The sequence below is a fragment of the Lissotriton vulgaris genome, chromosome 1_1, assembly GCF_964263255.1.
Source record: "Lissotriton vulgaris chromosome 1_1, aLisVul1.2, whole genome shotgun sequence".
In the NCBI taxonomy this organism is placed as follows: domain Eukaryota; kingdom Metazoa; phylum Chordata; class Amphibia; order Caudata; family Salamandridae; genus Lissotriton; species Lissotriton vulgaris.
In genome coordinates, this window is record NC_141685.1 from 2,119,732,601 (window position 1) to 2,119,751,622 (window position 19,022).

General features: G+C 44.5%; 1 protein-coding gene across 3 annotated transcripts in view; it reads right to left on the bottom strand.

Moving 5' to 3' along the window:
• The window catches only part of ZFC3H1 (zinc finger C3H1-type containing), an 833,014-nt gene that overhangs the window by 742,289 nt on the left and 71,703 nt on the right, over window positions 1-19,022 (bottom strand). The gene's annotated exons all lie outside the window — the stretch shown is intronic.

Here is a 19,022-nt window from a genome sequence, read left to right on the forward strand (position 1 = left end):
CGAATGGTGTGAGGTTGTTGGCTAGAGGCCTCATTTTGGGTTCATTTCGAGTCGGAGAGCATCTGAGGTGACTAGCGTCAGTCAGGCCTTGTGACGCACTGAAAACCCCGGGCTTCAGGTACTTTGTGCACCCATCGTTCTGACGAACTCCTGGAAGCAACATACGATAACTTTTGGTAGAATGCGTTACACTCTACGCACATGGTAGGCATAGGGTATGCCTTTATGAATGTCAGAATAACTTGCCTTTTAATATGGCAAAACGGGCAGAAGGAATCCTTTGCGTTTAATATTACACATTACTTTTTTCAATGCGCATTTAATCTTAGATGTTTTTTCTTAAAGCATAGTCAAATGCTAATTTAACTCAGTATTCCTCATATTACTGCGGTTTTCTGTGACATTCTTTACGTTTTACCTAGAAAAACCAGAGCCTCGTGGATTGTCAGCTCTGCTTCTTTCGCCATAATAATCTGTGAAGAAATAAATACGACTGACTAGTTTATTTTGCTGAACGGTGATCTTTTTTAGTACCTATTCTACTTCTGGCTATTATATACACTACCTACTTTGGCTCTAGTGCGACTAGTCATCTATATAATACGTCTATCACGTCAGCTGCATAATTAGTCCGCGACTACTGAGTGAATTATATTTCTTCAGATACATCTCTCTGGAATGTGAAGTCTCATCATTTTGGCGCCACTTAATTCACCAATACAGTGACGTTTATGATGAATGAATCAGAAGACATTTATTGTCAATTTGTAAACAATAGCGACAGTTGAGACAGTGGTCTTCTATTCCTTGAAGAATTTTTTTTCTGCTTGCACCTCCATCCACAGGCAACGCATGATCTTAACCTTTCATCATATCAGTTTGTGAGGATCATCTACTGGGTTGATTCACTCAAACAAGCGCCAATGAGAGTCTATATACTGGACTTCCTGTCAAGAAAACAAAATATTAAGTAATTACAAATTACTTCATGTCTGTTGGCAAACCTGCTCAATATTGTTCTATACATCTTCAAATATTTGAGGAGACGCCCGAATGTCTAACAAGAACAAGTGCACTAAACAACAACTTTTTGCTGACAAACTTAAGCAATCACGTACTATGTCTGCAAAGAACTCATGAAGATCATCAACTGGTACAACCTAGCCTCTCACTATGAGAAAGCTTTCACTCCTCCCAATAGCATGTCAGACGTCAATGACCTCACTGCTTACTATAATTCCATGATGACCAAAATCTTCGACCAAGTTGCCCCACCAAAACTCAAAAAAATTCCGGACAAAGACAAAAACCCATGGTTCAACGGAGCCCTGAATGAAGAAAGACGCAAACTGAACCAAAATGGAGACAACATCCCTCCCCCTACCCAACTCAAACTAGTCAGAAAATCTTGGAAATCTTATAATAAAAGCATTCTACAATCAAAAAAAAATTTAAGATCAGAACTAGACCATGCCAAAAACAGGCCGACAATTTAACAAATTAGCAAAAACCGCGCAACTAACCACGAAATTACATTAGTAGTGAAGAGTTTCTCATTCTTCACAGCAAAAAACAACTCCCTCCAACGCGAACTAAAGGTGACAGCTAACAAATCAGCCACCCGAAAGAACACACAAGACGAAACAACTGGATCTACCTCTGCCCAAAGAGAACTCACTTTTCTACCTTCACACTTTATGATCTTAATGACATCAAAACATTAGCAACTACCAAACCCAACAACCACTTCAATGACCCTGTCCCCTCTAACTGCCTACCTCACATCCAACATATCTCCCCTCTCTGGACCAAAATCATCAATGCCTCGCTAGCGCAAGGTCACGTCCCAGAGTGCCTAAAAACGGGTCAAGTCACCCCTATCCTAAAAAAGCCGAAAGCAAACACCTGCAACCCCAATAACTTTCGACCCATAACCAACATACCCTTGCTAGCCAAAGTCATGGACCAACATCATGGATTCCATAACTAACATACCCTTGCTAGCGAAAGTCATGGACCAACACATCATGGATTTCAAACTACTGAACGACAGCCAATTGGGTTTCAGACCCAGCCATAGCACAGAAACAACCATTCTACATATAGTAGACGACTACCTCCTCGCTTAAAAAAATTTTTTTTATTGATTTCAGGGACAGTTCTACAAATAACATTGAGCGACAAATTTCCAAGTTACTCATATCGTTACAATTTCTACAGGAGTCTTCAGATATACATCAATCAATCCCATCTCTATCTGCATTTCTGCGCCTTTCTAATTCCACCATTAGGGACACATTACTCCACTGTATAAATTCCATTAGGACCATTTCCTATCCCATTTTTGGGGCAACCCCTGGCTACAAAAACCTCAGTCTCCGCCATCATGCGCCCATCTAATTCTTTCCCCCATATGGTAGTGGAGGGTGGATTGGCCCCTTCCCATCCTCTCACCAGTTCCCCCTTCAGAGTATGTAGCCTAGTGTCGCTAGTTGTTCAAAGTCAGTGAAGTCAGTTGCGGCCCAGATGTAAAGTAACTCCAGTTGTGGTGTCAGGACCACCTCCTTTCCCCAATGCTGTCTGCATGTGATATGTGGCTTCATCCCAGAAGTGAAGGTTCTCCTCGCTCTTGACCGGAATGAAACCTGCCTACTAGTCCTGCTCGACCTCATCAGCCTTCGATAAGGTCAATTAACACTATGCTAAAAAGACTAGAAAACAGGATGGGTTTTTCTGGCTCAGTCCTTCAATGGTTCAAATCCTTCTTGGAAAACAATCATTCATGGTAAACAAAAATCTTTCTCCCTACTCACTCACCCAACCAACTTGGAGTTCCACAAGGCTCAACCCCATCCCCATGCTATTCAACCTATATGTCGAACCACTAACCGAACTACTACAAGCAAAATATCACCTACCACATGTACGTGGACAACACTCAACTTTACATCAAGATCTCCTCCACTGAAGAGATAATAAGGATGAATCAAGCTCTTGAAAAGACGGTCCACTGGCCAACAATAATTTCCTCAAGCAGGGCTCGAGAAATTCACTCGACCGCTCGCATTTGCGAGTGAGATTGATTAAGGACGAGCTATTTTTAGGTCCTACTCGCCCTTTCTGGCGAGTAGGAATACAAACTTGACACTTGACCTCTGCCTCTGAAAGCAGAGGAAATGTGACAAGAAAGCAAGATTTAAAGGCATCTTTATTGCTCACAAAGTAAATGAGCAATAAAAATGCTTTTAAATCTTGCTAACTTGTCACATTTGCTCAGTTTTCAGTGTTTGTGGTCAAGTTCATTTAAGTTAGGTCGAGGAGATTTTGTAGTTTACTAGACCTGCAGGTCTAGAGCATTTTATATGATTTGTCGAGCCCTGCTCAAGCTAAATTCACAAAAAAATGAATTTCTCTTAATCTCTTTGACCACATATCTACACACCTGAAGGCGCCCAACTGGCTACCCTATGCGGCCAGAATCCAACTAAAGATGCTGTGCCTCACTCAAAGCTCTACACAACAACACCCCCTCTGTGCCTATCCCAAAAACTTACCATATGAGAAGGAAACGGATACATGAGGAGCGCCGACAATCTACTCCTGAAACTTTAGTTTCAGCAAGAAAAAAAAAACTTGAGACAGAGCATTCACCGGAGTGGCATGAAGAATATGGAACTCGCAACCTCCGCACATCAGAAAAATCTCATCTACATAATGATCTACATAATTATTCACAAGGGAAGCAAAATCATTCCCGATGAGCAAATTCCTCCCTCCCTTAACTCCATAAGGCATAAACCAGTCCACGACTTTGAACTGGTTTCCTCGCTCCACTCAATGACTCTGTTGGACACAGCCCTTTAGGCAGGTTCACCCCGAGACTTTTTCCTAGCCTGTTTCTGGAACCTGGTGGTGGCAATTTTAGGCCTCTGCGCACTTTTTCACTGTGGTACAGTGTAAAGTGCTTGAGCTCTCTGTATGTGTGGTGAGTGACCTGCCCTCCCATAGGAATGAATGGGGAATATGTATGCCCATGGTAGTTCCTGATGTGTGGGGAGTGCAGGGGCGAGTTTGGTATGAGAGAACTCGTGAGACTGAATGCTGCGAAATGGTATATGCGACATGATTGTGTCTAATCTAGAAGTGCCACTTTTGGAAGTTGGTATATTTGTGTAATTTGTGTCTGGCGTGTGATTGGCTGGTGAGCCTGGTCCAGGAGTGCCTGGGCCGGCTTGTGGATTGACTGTCCGGTTTGAGGGTGACAGGGGCTGGAGAGCCCAGGAGGTTGTCGGAGTCAGCCCGTGGATGAAAGGCAACATCTGCTGCCAGGGAAGTGGGAGGAGATAGCACCTGATAGTGAAGGGCTGTGCCTGCCTGACCACAATGCTGGCTCCACCCCCCTGCTGGGCGACTGTCACCTCTGTCCCTGATACTGAGAGGAAGGAGGAAGCCAGGAAAGCCCCAGCGCTCCAGCAACACCCAGAACTGGTTTAGACCGGGCTCAGGGCCCACTTGCGCAAAGACTTCAAAGGACTTGAAAGACTTTTTAGGGTATAAGAGAAGGACCCCTGACACAGAAAAGTTAGATTCTACAATCAAGAGGAACCTCTGCTGGAAGAAGGACTGCTGGAGAACTGATGGAAGATTGCCTTGCTGTGTGCTTTTAGGGATGACCTGTTCTGCTGTTTCAACTGAAAGCTGAGGAGGAGAAAGGGACTTTGCTGTGTGCTGTGTCTTCACTGAATCTCCAAGGGCCTGAGGAGAGCTGGCCTCCTGTTCCTGGAACCCAGGGTTAAAAGGTTCCTAAAGAAGCCAATAATTGCTGCAAGATCGTGCTGTTGTGACCTGGATCGTGTGGTGCTCGACTGCGGAACACGAGTAAGGGATCGGTGTGCTCATCGGCACATTCCCAGCGAGGGTCGGAGGACTGTGGTGCCTCCCCTCATGAAATCTGCTCCAAAGTGGTTGTGAGGCCGAGGGGCGGTCTATTCGCGACCTGCGCCCTCGAAAATCATCTGCCACCTGTTCACCGCCGCTGCCCGGGGCCAGAAAACCTCTTTCCCATCTGCCAACCTGATCGGAGCTGCGGGGCCTAAGATCGAAGCCGCCGCGCTCCCATTGGTGGAAGGAGCCGAGCCCCTCACAAACGCCGCGACGGGATTGGCCCGTGCGGCGTAGCGTCATCACTGTTGCTCTACGGCGATTGGGTGTTGCCAAGAACGCCATTGCAGGCCTGTCCCGGGAGCCGCGCTATCATTGGCTGACTCCCGGGCATCTGTGGAGGCTTGCCTGCGTGCCGCGGCCGGATTGGCCAACGTGACTGGGATCTCCGCGAGAGCCGTGTGCTGTGACAAAGCCGGGGAGTCAGCTGTTCGACCCGACCTCACCAAGGGAACGCCGTGAGTGCCCCCCAGCCCCCGGCCTGCCTGTCCCTGCTCGGAGCACCTCCCCGCCGCTCCTCGAGGATCCGAGAGCGGGCGGTGGGCTGCCGGGACCGGCCGTGGCTGGGAGCGAGTGCTCTGTGCGGCACGGTGCGCCTGAAGTCCTTGGGGTGCGAGGCCACGCTGATCGTCACAATGGAGCCCCCAAGCTGGCAGCGCTTGGGGGCTCATTACTTCCACAAGGCCAATTGTTGGATAACCCAGTACATTGTCATTAATGCAACCACTCGTTTTTGGGGGCAAATAAGAGATAAATTGGTATCAGCATTTTGAGGTACTGATTTAAGAAACTGGAGACAATCTTGGATACACGAACTTCCTGATAATACAGGCGCAGATGAACCAGGGAGGTTCATGGGGGCATATGTGTGCAAGAGCCTGTGTGGCTCCTACCTTTTGGCGCAGTACTGCTCAAGGGCAGGTGAGAGCCCATGCCATAGGTTTATTGCATTCCCAGGTGCCCAGCAAGTAGTGGGCACCTGCTACGTTTAGGTTTTGCGCCAGTGGCGCACCCTGACTGGCGCTGCTTGGCAGCGCGCCCTGACATTTGGACACAGGGCCTCTGAGCCCCCACAAGGCCAGTTGGCCTAGGGACTGCCACAGGTGGTGGCTTATGTAAGTTGTGCGCAATGTGGTTATCTGCTATGTCTAGGATGGTAACTGCCTACTGTGTGTTTTTTGCGCTATTGAGTTGTTGTGCACCTCTGAATGCATTTCTATGCATCATGTGTCTTTCTTTCCCCTTACTACTCCTCTGAATGTTTATTTATGCATCATGGGTAATGTGTTTCTTCTTAGACCCCTAAACGCTGTGTGATACTTGGCTGGTTGTCCTTACACCTCTGAATGTTTTTATGCATCATGTGTTTCCCTTTACTACTCCTCTGAATGTGTTTTGGCATCATGGATAATGTGTTCTTGGTTATACTCCTAAATGCTGTGTGATACTTCGGTGGTTGTTCTTTTTAGTACAGGTGGTCCTAGTAAGGTCCTGGTTCCTGTTACCAGTGGATACTGGTTGTGATCTTTTGATTACCATTTTATGTTTATTATGCTTTATTCTAGAAGTGCTATATCTGATTCTGACAGGCGCCCACGTGGCCCTGTCCTGTGTAAATAATCCCATGTGAATATTGCCCGTGCCAGTTGGCACAATGTATATGTGTGATTCTATCTGATGTGTTTTTACAATACAAAAGGTATTTTATAATAACCTGGTGTGGAGTTCCTTTTGTGGTGTGCCTAGTATGTTGTTGCTGTTGTGTGCTGGCGCAAATGCTTTACACATTGCCTCCGAGTTTAGCCTTACTGCTCGTGCCAAGCTACCAAGGGGGTGAGCAGGGCTTATCTTGGTGTGTGACTCCCTTGCCCTGACTAGAATGGTGGTTTCTGCCTGGCTTTGGCGACAGCCTTAGCCTACCAGAAATAGCCAGTTCTAACAGACACCCTCGCCTCTATGACTGATACGTACATGAACGTGCTCCTACTGTTACATACTCATTGCTGCTACCTAACTAACCTCGTAAGAACTTTGATATTGTATTGGTTTTGTCTTATAAAATGATGTATACTCACGCTGCCGTCCTTGTAAAGAGCTCCAATACCCTACCCTGGGTCTTGTTCGCGCTATAAAAAACTTTAAATAAAATAAAAAAATGACTGCCTCACAGCAATCTAATCAGCCTCACAATACTACAACTGCCATACCACCACTATGGATTGTCTTTTCCAAGAACTTTACAATTAACATTTCCTCTTGCACCAGAGACTAAATCAATAAGAGCACACATAGTGCAATTTCATGCTAAAACAGAAAGTCTAGATCAATGTTAAACAATTGTTGAGAATAGACTTGATACAGTGCAAAACGGAGACCAAGAACTATTGCTTCTCCGTAGTAAGCTGGTTGATTTGGAAGACCGTAGTAGGAGAGAATATCTGATTCTTTGGCTTTCCAGAGAAAAATTGAAGGCCAGAATACCAGAGCTTTTTTGTGTGATGTTCTTCCCAACTTAGTTGGTATTAACTTTGATCCAACGCTTGAAATTCAAAGGGCTCACCGTCTTGGTCCACCACGTAAAGACATAGATACTCGTCCAAGACCCATCATTACTTGTTTTTTGAGGCATGAGCAGTTTAGACTTTTGCTGTCAGCAGCATGCACCCAAGGCTTCTACGGTTATCAAGGCCAAGAAATCCAGTTGGCAGCTGATTTTTTCAGAGAAACCAATGAAGGACAGAAAGCATTTCTATCTAGGAGGCCTCAACTATGTAAAACGGGCATCAAATATGGTTTGTTTGACCCAGCTCGTTTTCGCGTCACTAAACGGTGACGCAAGAAATTTTCTACAACCCAGAAGAGTTACAACGCTTATTGGATGACATGAACTACAGGATATGAATGTACAGCATACCTCTACACATCAGACTTCTCAAAGTCCTCAATCTTCTCAACAGTTCTCAGATAACAGACATCGCAACATGGGTGAAGCTAGTCAACGTGGCAGAGAACTTCGAATCATACGGAGGAAGATAAAACCTCAGCTTTACAGACAGTATCTAATGTCACTCAGCACCAGCAGAGACAAATCTTGCTCTCCCTTAAAATCTGCTTCAGATGGAGAATAGTTCTTTGAGATATTTCTTTATTGTGATTCACAATTTTAGTCAATGATTTCCATGTTCATGATCCACAGGTAAACAATCTGTTCGTATACATCAGATGAGTATTGCCCGCACTATTTTCCCCATTTACTTTATCATTATAATTGCAATTTTTTTGTATTAATATTTTTTTTATTTTTTGTCCTCATTTACCACCATGGTTACCGATGCACACTCGGGTGGGGTCACGACATGCTGTCACAGTTTATCAAACTGGCAGGGCAAAAAACGAGATAGACGACCATCCCTCAGCACTGACGTTTTCCTCCAAAACCTGCATCAAGAAAACCAAATTACCAAAAGATAAGTAATATTCGGTGGAATTTACAGCCACATCGGGCCGGGCTTAGGACCGGACAGAGGCTCTACAAATGGTGTGCACACCACAGTAGCATAATCATTGGACACGGGGGAAAAAAAAGAAAAAAAAAAAAAGAAAAAACCCCGGGTAACTTAATGCTGCCATGACAGCAGATGCCAGAATGAACTAGTTCGATTACCGGCCCTAGCCAGATCCAATCATCAGACCTGCAAGACGGATGCCTGCCAGTTGTTGAGAGAGGGAGGAAGAGGGTCCTTCCATTTTTTGCAGATCTCCCTTCTGGCCAATAAAATAGAACACCAGATTTTTTTGCTGCGGAATGGACCCAGTCTTGGATCCTGAAAATAACTAGGGAAAGCTCCAGAACTACTTGAAAGCCAAGCGATACCGTGAGATGTCACTAATCGCATCCCAAAAGGTAGCCAAACGTGGACATTCAAAGAACATGTGGGCATCCGAAGCAGCTACCAAACCACACTTGGCGCAAGCTACCGACTTTCCCTCGGTGAATTTAGAAAGTCTAAGGGGAGAATAATATGCCCTGTGAAGGGTATAGCGATGGTTTCTCCGTAACCATGCAGGCTTCTCGATGTTCCATAAAAGGCCAAATGAGGTGGACCACAGCTCTTGCAGGTTGTGTCCAGTAAAAGAAGAACCCCACAACTGGTCCGGTAGCTTAAAATCTCCATCTTTTTCTTCAAGTATAAGTTATACCACAGGGAGATATCCTTCCTTGCTGGAACCATATCCACTAAACTAGAAATTAGCTGACTAACCTCTAAAAGGAAACTTATTCCCTCGAGCGGGTAAGGAGTTGTAGGAATGGGTCCAGCTAACAATTTGCATATATTTAAACCTTGCAAAATTGGGGCCGATTTTATTCTCAAGGTGTTTCCATGTGAGCAGGTCCCCATCAAAAAAGAAGTCACCCCACACATCCAGACCAGCTTCTTTTAAAGGGACCGCTAAGCTATCTTCTAATCAAGCAGGACTTTCAGGGAGGCCCCATAGGAGTCCTATTGCAAAAGTACCCCAGCTTTATAGATTTTTTTTAATTCTGACCATTTTTTAACCATCCCTTGCAAGAGCTTCAGCGTAATTTTTTTTTATAATTTCGGGCATCCGAATTTAAATAAGAAGCCAGACTGATTGACTCCTTCCCCTTTAAGCAGAGCTGAAAACATGGTCCCCCCCGTAGTCTGTAGGCATTTTTAACATACGGGTGTGTGATAGCTGAAATGCCCCTGCATATAATTTTAGGTCTGGGGCTGCCAACCCTCCCTTCTCCCTGCGCCATCTGAGTTTCTTCCAAGCAATTCTTGGAAGCTGCCTGTCCCAGATAAAAGATGACATTTCTGACTGTAATTTAGATTAAAAAAATGATGTCGAAATAAAGTGGTATGGTATTAAATAAAAAGGAAACATTAGGTAAAATCGACATTTTGATCAAATTTACTCTTCCAATTAGGTAAAGCGGAAGATGGGCCCATGCTTGCAACAACTTACAACAGTCTTTAGCTATTGCAGAGAAATTTACTGATGCAAATAAATTAATATCTTTCACAATATTCAGGCCCAGATACCGCATAGAGGAACCGGACTGTATACTAGTGGCCCTCGCGTCATCATTCCATACAAGCATCTCAGTTTTTGCCGCGTTAATCTCATAACCTGACACTTGCCCAAATTCTTGGGCAATTTTTAAAACTGCAGAAGTGCAGTGCAAACATCGGATGTAAGAATAAGGACATCGTCCACATATAGGGCTACCTTTCTCTCCCATCCTCTATACACAAAAGATTTGATGTTAACATCCTCCCTGAGTTGTTGAGCGAAGGGTTCGATATAAAAATCGAATAGAAGAGGGGAGAGGGGGCAGCCCTGCCTTGTCCCCCTTGAGATGGTAAAGGGGTTCGATAGCTCTCCATTGACCAGAAGACGCGCAGATGGAGTCCGATATAGAAGACCAATAACACGGCGAAAACCCTCACCCACGTTCAACTTGGCCAAAGCCCCCTACAGGTATGCCCAGTTGACCCTGTCGAAGGCCTTGGTTGAGCCCAGCGTAAGAGCAGCTAACGGGAGACTCGACCGATGCCATATCAATGGCCCCCATCAGGTCGTATGTTAACTCGTACAATTGGCGCCCCTTCACAAATCCCTTCTGATCTTGATGTAGGAGAAATTATTATTGCAAGTTTTAAATGAAATGTTTATATACACCTTATGATCTGAAATGTACTCAACATTTATAATTATTATAGAGTTATATTTCCTACTAGCTGTACCCAGCCACGCGTTGCTGTGGCTCATTCTGGTTAAATGGAAGAGAAAGAAAAGAGTTAGCGTACGTTTCATTTCACAATGCTTGTGGGCACACTAGGTTTTTGTGACTATTGTTAAGTTGTGTATATATAAATACATGCTAATGTTGCAAAGTGAACCAACTCCTCCCCGCTCCCTCCACCCACTTCCCGGTCTGCCATCCTGACACCAACTGTTCATCCTAATATATGTAGACTATTGTCTCTATGCAGCCTTTCTTAATGTTGCAAAGGGATCAAACTCCTGCCCCCCTCCCTCCACCCACTTCCCGGTCTGCCATCCTGACACTAACTGTCCATCCTAATATATGTAGACTATTGTCTCTACGCGTCCCTTGTAGTTTTTGCGCAGCAACCAAATAGATAGGGTCTGTTTTGCCTTTTGATTAAAAACACGTGCGTATTCTAATCCCACGTTGTGTATATATAAACACGCGCTTAATCGAATCCAACATTGTGTCAATTTCAAATCGATCAGTGAAGAACTTTCGGAGATTTAAGATTTTGAACAAAGGAACATTGACATTTTTATGTGTCTGTTCAGGCTTTTGATTAAAAACACACTTATTCGACACGCGAGCATCGGCATCCAACTTAGTGTATATAAATAAACCCCACTATTCGAATCCAACGCGGTGTCAAAATTTCAAAGCCGTCTAAAGAACTTTCGGAGATTTGCGATTTTGAACAAATTAACATTTACATTTTATTTATATAGATGTACTATTTACTGTCATGCTTTTTATGATCTCATAGGTGATATTTCACAGTTTTATTAGAACCAAACTTAGTTTATTGAACTTCTTGAAACCATTTAATATTTTCAAAAGATAAAAGTAGGTTTTGTAGAGATCTACCTCTTAGGTGTGTAGAAAAATGGATATCAAAATGCATAACTAAGCATTTCCATATAGGATAAATGTGTACGGCATTAACTACTTATTTATTCATTATTGATGTTATTTATTGGATAATATACTCTACTCATTTTTCCATATTTATTTAATTGAAGGATTCCTAATCTGAAAAAAAATCTCTCAAAATCTCTACAAGTATATTTATTAAATTATATTTAATGTTGTGAATGTAATCTATTATAAAATTAGATTTTATGCTACATTTAAAATGTAATGTTTGCACATATTTATACTATTGGCAGGTTTATTCCCCCAGAATGTTCTTTCGATTTCTTTTTGTACATCTCAAATTTGGCTGTTTGTATGTTTTATAGGATTTGGTATTTCCTTTTATAGGTCACCACTAAGTATACATAGATCCCCCTGATTTTAACATCTCTTATGAACTGTCCTGGCCTTTGTTTTATACTCCTAGAGGGGGCCCTACCCGGAGCGGTGCTCCAGTGAGCCCAGACCCGCGGTTAAAAAGGTTTAAAGTTTTAATAATTTGAAGGTATATATTTGTTTTATGTTTTTTTCTCGACACAATTTATTTTCTTTTATTGGCTAGTAGGAACAAATGTTATACTGGTCACTGAAAAAATGTAATCCTAAATAACTCACTTAGCACTACCCCGTCATGGTTACTACTAATGTGCAATTTCGTGGAATGTCCATAGTCTAACATTACATTAATAGGAAAAAAGTACTCTTATCTCCAATAAAAAAAAAAAAAGTAGATGTGGCTCTTCTAGAGACACATCTTGACGAACTTGAATCAAAAAAATTGTGTAGGGATTGGGTGGGAAAGATTTTCCACAGCAGTATACATGATGAAACCCTAGATCACAGGTCCTATTCGAAAATATGGTGTGGCTTATCTAACTCTAAAAACTCTTCCTGTCACGGTATCCAAAACGTGGGAAGATCTGGACGGTGGATAGGTCTTAGTTAAGTTGCGTATTGGAGACACTCAAATGTGTGGGGTCTGTTTATGCTCTGACATGTACCAAAAAAAATCCTTCTTGCACCAGAGTTGCATTTGTCAGAAATTGATGCTTCACAGTATATCATAGGAGGTGACTGGAACTTGGTGAGAGATCCACTTTTGGATAAGACCGGTCCTCTTGACAAAAACAATGCTGCATTTAGAGTACTCATGAATGATATGATTGAAGACAATGGCCTTGTAGGCAATTGGCGTATTTCACACCCAGATGATACTAAATACACATCCCCCACTCATGGAACTCTTTCCCGGTTGGATTACTTTTTAATATCTCAAAGTATAGTCCAATCAGTTTCGGAATCTCATATTTTGGAAACCTCAATTTCTGAGCACTCTCCAGTTTCATTACATCTACAAACAAGGATGACCAGACCATGTCGCAAACCTTGGAGGATGAATATTCAACGCCACAAAACACATAAGTGTGAAACACACAATTACAGGATCACCTTCACAACCACCTTTCCTCAAACTGAGGTTCCGGAGCCTCTGGTAGAACTATGTGGGCCGCTGCTAAAGCTACTATTCAGGGGCCACTTATGAGGGACGCAGCTAAGGCCAATAAGAAAAATGCTGCTCGGCAGAAAGAATTAGAACACGATGTTGCATCATTCACCCGCTTATACACTAAAAACATACTTTACAAAATCGAATATTCTTAGAACAAGCCCGTATGGCATTGAATAGTCTTTTCACCTCCAAGGCAGAATACGCTCTACAAAAAATGAAAGTGGGACAATACGAACAGGGAGAAAAGGCGGGTAGACTTTTGGAGGCATAGTTGAAACAAAGAAGTTGCCATGGCTATTCCAGCCATAAAATCATCTGGAGGGATCATGCGGACACGTCCTAAGGATATAGTTAATGCATTTTTAAAATTACTGTACACCTTTATATACCCCAGCAACCCATATAGAACATAAGATATCCATTCTTGCAGGAATTCACTTACCCCTCCTCCCTGCAGAGGACAGAACACTTTTATAGGAAGAAATTAGAAAAGGAGAGATATCACAAGCTATAGCCAAACTTCCATAACAAAGCCTCGGGGCAAGATGGTTTCCCTGCGGAATTCTATAGTTGGTCAGGTGATAACTAGGTAGATTGTCTACATGCTGCATTTCAAGAGGCTGAGCATACATCCTCTTTGGGATGTCTTTCTAATAAAGCAGTAATAGCAATTCTGCCTAAACCGGGGAAAGATCCATTGCTATGTAGCAGTTATCGCCGTATTTCGCTCAATTGTGACATTAAAATCCTGACCAGTATCCTTGCCTCTCGTCTCCGCAGTCATACCTTCCCTAATCCATCCAACCCAAGTCAGATTTTTACCCGGGCGCTCTTCTAGAAATCACTTACTTTCCTTAGCCCATATTCTCCATGCAGCCAAACTCCTTCACGATGATGCCTTAGCATTATCGCTTTACGTCGAGAAGGCATTTGATCGAGTGGAATGTGAATATCTCTCCAAAATCTTAGAACAATTTGGTTTGGGGGACCAGTTTATAAATTAAAGTATGGCTGTTATAAGAGCAACCTACTGTGCTAGTTAACTGCGGAGGTTTCGTTTCTGATACATTCCCAATCTGTAGAGGAACTCGTCAGGGTTGCCCCCTTTCACTTCTTATTCTTATTGGCCATTAAAACTAAAGCAGCAGCAATCCGCCAGTCAACCAAAGTTGTTGGTATCCCCCTTCCAGTGGGAGAATCGAAACTTTCTTTACGCAGAAGATATTTTACTCACCATTACTGATTAATCACAATTACCACCGCTGCTTCAAATTATAATGAATTTCTCCTCCTTATCTGGGTATAAAATTAATTGGGACAAAAGTGAAGCGCTTCCCATATCATATGGCATTTTAAAAGCTGTGATACAAGATGATCCCTTCCATTGGCAACCCTCATTTAAAATACCTAGGTATTCTTCTGAACAAAATAACAGAAGCAATTGTCACAGATAAATGAGATCCCTTGCTTACTCCGATGCAGCAGGACTTTAGTAAATGGTAAATATTGGGTCTGTCTTTATAGGGTAGAGTTAAAACTATAAAAATGGTTACCCTTCCACGTTTTCCTTATACCCTCGCAATGTTTCCTCTTCATATTCAGTTATCCACACTATGCCTCATTGACTAAGGAAATCTTTTATATGGGGCTCTATAAAACAGTGTTTAGCTGTGAGCAAACTTAATGCTCATCACTCTAATGGAGGTCTGAGTCTTACCTTGATAGAACATTATTCACTTGCACTACAATTATCCCAACTCAAACATACTCCAAGATACTCCAATACACCACAATGGGTACATGTTGAGAGGTTACTATTATCTACTGAATTGGGTCTTTCAGCCCTATATGGGTCAGGCACAAGTAGTCTGGATCCCAGGTAACCCTATGTTATCCACAATGCATTAAACATGGCAAAGGATACACCGTATACTGGGCTTCAATCCACGTTTACAGGAGGCATCCTTACCTTGGACCAGATTCTTCATAATGGAGATGGAGTAGTTTCTGTCCTGTAACTCCAGTTCTGTAGTAGGGGTATCTCTGTTATAGTCATAAGCTAGTGAATAGTCCCACCCATGTGCTTGGACCCCAGAGCAATCAAAAATAAGTCGTCAAAAAATGGAGACCTGCATAGAGAGAATTTAAAGACAGATAGTGAAGCCTATATCCAAAGGCTACACTGTCCAGTACGTAATCTAGAAATTCCTCCAAAAACCCACAAACAGCACAGCCTGTCCAGTGTTCTCCACAGAGAAAAACCTTCCCCTACCAGCAAAAGCCTCTGGAATGATAGAGAGGAGTGGACAGACAAGCCCCATAGGCTGCCATTATGTGGCTCAGAAAAGGATACTGTGCCTTTAAGAGAACTTTCCAGAACTCTCAGTATCCCAGAATGCACAGCAGGTCCCTTTTACTTTCATTTCTTTTTGAAGGCGTAACACACCAGACCTGTAGCATTCCTCACATGAATATCTTTCTCCACCGGGTAGGAGGGCGGGGGCTTATGACTATAACAGAGATACCCCAACTACAGAACTTGAGTTACAGGACAGAAACTACTCCTTCTGTAGTAGGGGATCTCTGTGTATAGTCAATCTAGTGAATAGAATGGCAAGCCCATCCCCACACCAAAGCGGCAGTGGTGAGAAGAGAAATAACACCACTACTGTGCGAACAGATTTCGCAGCGAAGGCTGCCCAACCTGAGTGTCTGTCCTGGCATCAGTATCCAGACAGTAATGCTTAGCTAAGGTATGGACCGACTTCCAAGTGGCCGCCTTGCAGATTTCTGCAATTGGAACATTACGCAGCAAAGCAGTCGTGGCAGCTTTGCCCCTGGTGGAATGAGCCTTAGGTTCAACCCCCCCCCCCCCCCCCCCTCCCCCAAGGTCTTATTAGCCTTTTGGTAACACAATTGTATACAGGACACAATCCACTTAGAGATGGACTGTTTAGAGTTAGCAAGACCGGTCCTGACTGATCCATAATTGATAAACATTTGGTCTGTCCTAAAAATATCTTTGGTTTTATCCAGATAAAATTTCAACACCCTCCTAACATCTAGGGAATGCAGAGACCTTTCCGCTGGAGATGAAGGATTCTGAAAAAACGTAGGTAAAGTTATGGTCTGGTTAACATGGATTTCAGAGATAACCTTTGGAAGAAATTTAGGGCGAGTAAGCATAACAACCTTAGCAGCATGAAATACAGTATACGGTTCTTGGGAACACCGCCTGAATTTCACTCACCCTGCGGGCCGATGTGATGGCCACGAGGAACGCCGCCTTCCAGGAAAGGTGCTGTAACGAAGCCTTATGAATAGGTTCAAAAGGCTCCTTCATCAATCTGGACAGCACCACATTCAATCTCCATAAAGGCGAAGTAAGCTGGACAGGAGGGAACACTTTCAAGCCTTCCAAAACATCCTTGATCACAGGGATCTGGAAGAAGGAAGTCTGTGAGGGCATTTCCTGTAGGCAGTCAGCACAGCGAGATGAACCTTAATGGAATGGAAATTAAGGCCAGACAGCACCAAATGTAAAAGATACGGACGGATGACATCTTCCTTACATGTTGTTGGATCATAGTTCTTGGACTTGCACCAGATGCAGAATCTCTTCCACTTGTAAGCATAGCAAGTCCTAGTGGAAGGTCGCTTAGCCTCCTTCAGTATGTCCATACAATCTTCTGGTAGATTCAAATGGCTATATTGCACTCTCAGGAGCCATGCCGCCAAATTCAAAAACGAGAGGTTAGGGTGCACCATCTACCCCCGAACTTCGTGAGAAGGTCCGGCCAGCACGGCATCCGTATGTGAGGAAGGAGAGACCGGTGAAGCAGGTCCGTGAACCACCACTGCCTGGGCCATTCTTGGGCAATCAGGATCATCCGCGCCCTGGACTGGGACAGCTTGATGAGCACCGCCCGAATGAGGGGAATGGGTGGAAAAGCGTACAGAAAGCTGTTCGACCAGTTGATCCATAGCGCATTCCCCAGCTGGTAGTACCTGGAGGTGAAGTCTCAGCATTTGCTGTTTGGCGGTGGCGAACAGATCCAAGTCTGGAGTTCCCCCACCTTGCGAAGACGTCTCCTAGCACTTCGTCGTTTATGACCCATTCGAGGTTTTCCTGAATCAGTCTGCGCAGTGCATCCGCCAGAACATTCTGCACACCTGGTAGATGGGTAGACGTTATCGTCAGTCCTCTGGCTAGAAGCCAGTGCCAGATCGCCTGCGCCTCCTGAGACAGAGTGCGCAATCTCGAGCCCCCTTGGTTGAGGTAATACACCGTGGTTGTATTGTCCGTCTGTAGAAGCAGAGAGTTGGTCCGGAAGGACAGATGAAAGGCCTTCAGTGCCAAGTGAACAGCTCTGAGTTCCAGGAAATTGATGTGATACGTGGACTCAGTCGGGGACCACGTTCCTTGTATCTGTAAGTCTCCGGAGTGCGCCCCCCAGACGTGGAGAGACGCATCTGTCACAATAGTCTGTGTGGGAATGTCCTTGTGGAAGGGAACCCCTCTGAGGAGATTCTCCGCTGAACACCATCACTTCAGAGACTGAAGAGCATGCAGAGACAGTCGAATCTCTTCGTCCCAAGACCCTTTCCTCTGATCCCACTGATCCTCCAAGCACTCCTGCAATGGTCTCATGTGCAGCCGTGCATGTGGCGTGAGGAAGATACAAGAGGCCATCGACCCCAGTAGAGAAGACACCGTCCTCACGGTTTTAGATGGAGCGGTCATAAGTGCCTGAGCCTTCCGAAGAAGTGATAATCGTCTCTCCTCCGAAGGAGACACGCTTGCTGACAGCGTATTGATGGAGGCTCCCAAGTACTGTATGCACTGGACCTAAGTCGGGACAGACTTGGACATGTATGTGTAATCCCAGCTTGTTCAAAAGAACGCACGCCTTCTGGAAATGCGCTTGAGCTTCCGAGAAGGAGGATGCCTTTATCAACCAATTGTCCAGGTACGGGTTAGACAAACACCTTGTTCTTCCTCAGGTGTACAGCTACCACTGCCATGCACTTTGAAAATGTTCTGGGCGCAGACTTCAGCCCGAATGGCAGTACTGTGTACTGATGATTGGCGCCGATTTGGAACCGCAGGAACTTCCTGTGTTTGTGTGCAATGGGCACATGGAAGTACGCATCCTGTAGGTCTATAGCACATAGCCAGTCTCGCTGTTGCAGCTGAGGATAAATCTGATGCGACAGCATGCAAAATTTCTCTGCGAATCCACTGGTTTGCTTGTCGTAAATCCAGAATGGGCCTGAACTCGTTCTTGTCCTTCTTTCGAACCAGAAAGAACCGCGAGTACAGACCTCATTCCCTTTGAGACAGAGGTACGTCTTCTATCGCCCTTTTCCTCAACAGGGTATCGGCCTCCGCCTGGAGTTTGCGCAGTTGAAACTGCGACCGGACCGGTGGAATTACTGGAGGCAGGCTAGAGAAGCGAAGACTGTATCCATTGCAAACAATATTCAGCACCCACTTGTCCTGAGTAATTGTTCTCCCCTCTGCCAGAAAAAATTGTATGCTTCCCCCACCGGAGTGGGTAACGGATGCAGGGGAAGTAAATGCTTAGTGCCAAGACCCGGCCAGGCCTTTGTTCGCCGCTGCGGACTGCTGGCCGCCTCTGCCCTTCAGGCGCTTCTGGAAGGGCCTCTGGAACTGCTGCTGCTATTGTTGCTGCTGTCCCAAAGCCTTTCCTCGCCCTCTGCCCTGCGCCCGAACCGTCTCTGGAACGGGCGGTAGGTCTTCTCTTTAGGCTTCTCCAACCAGACAGCCGTCTGGGTCTCGGCCTCCACTTTCATGCGGGCCATCTAGTCATCCGCATGCTTGCCAAACATTGT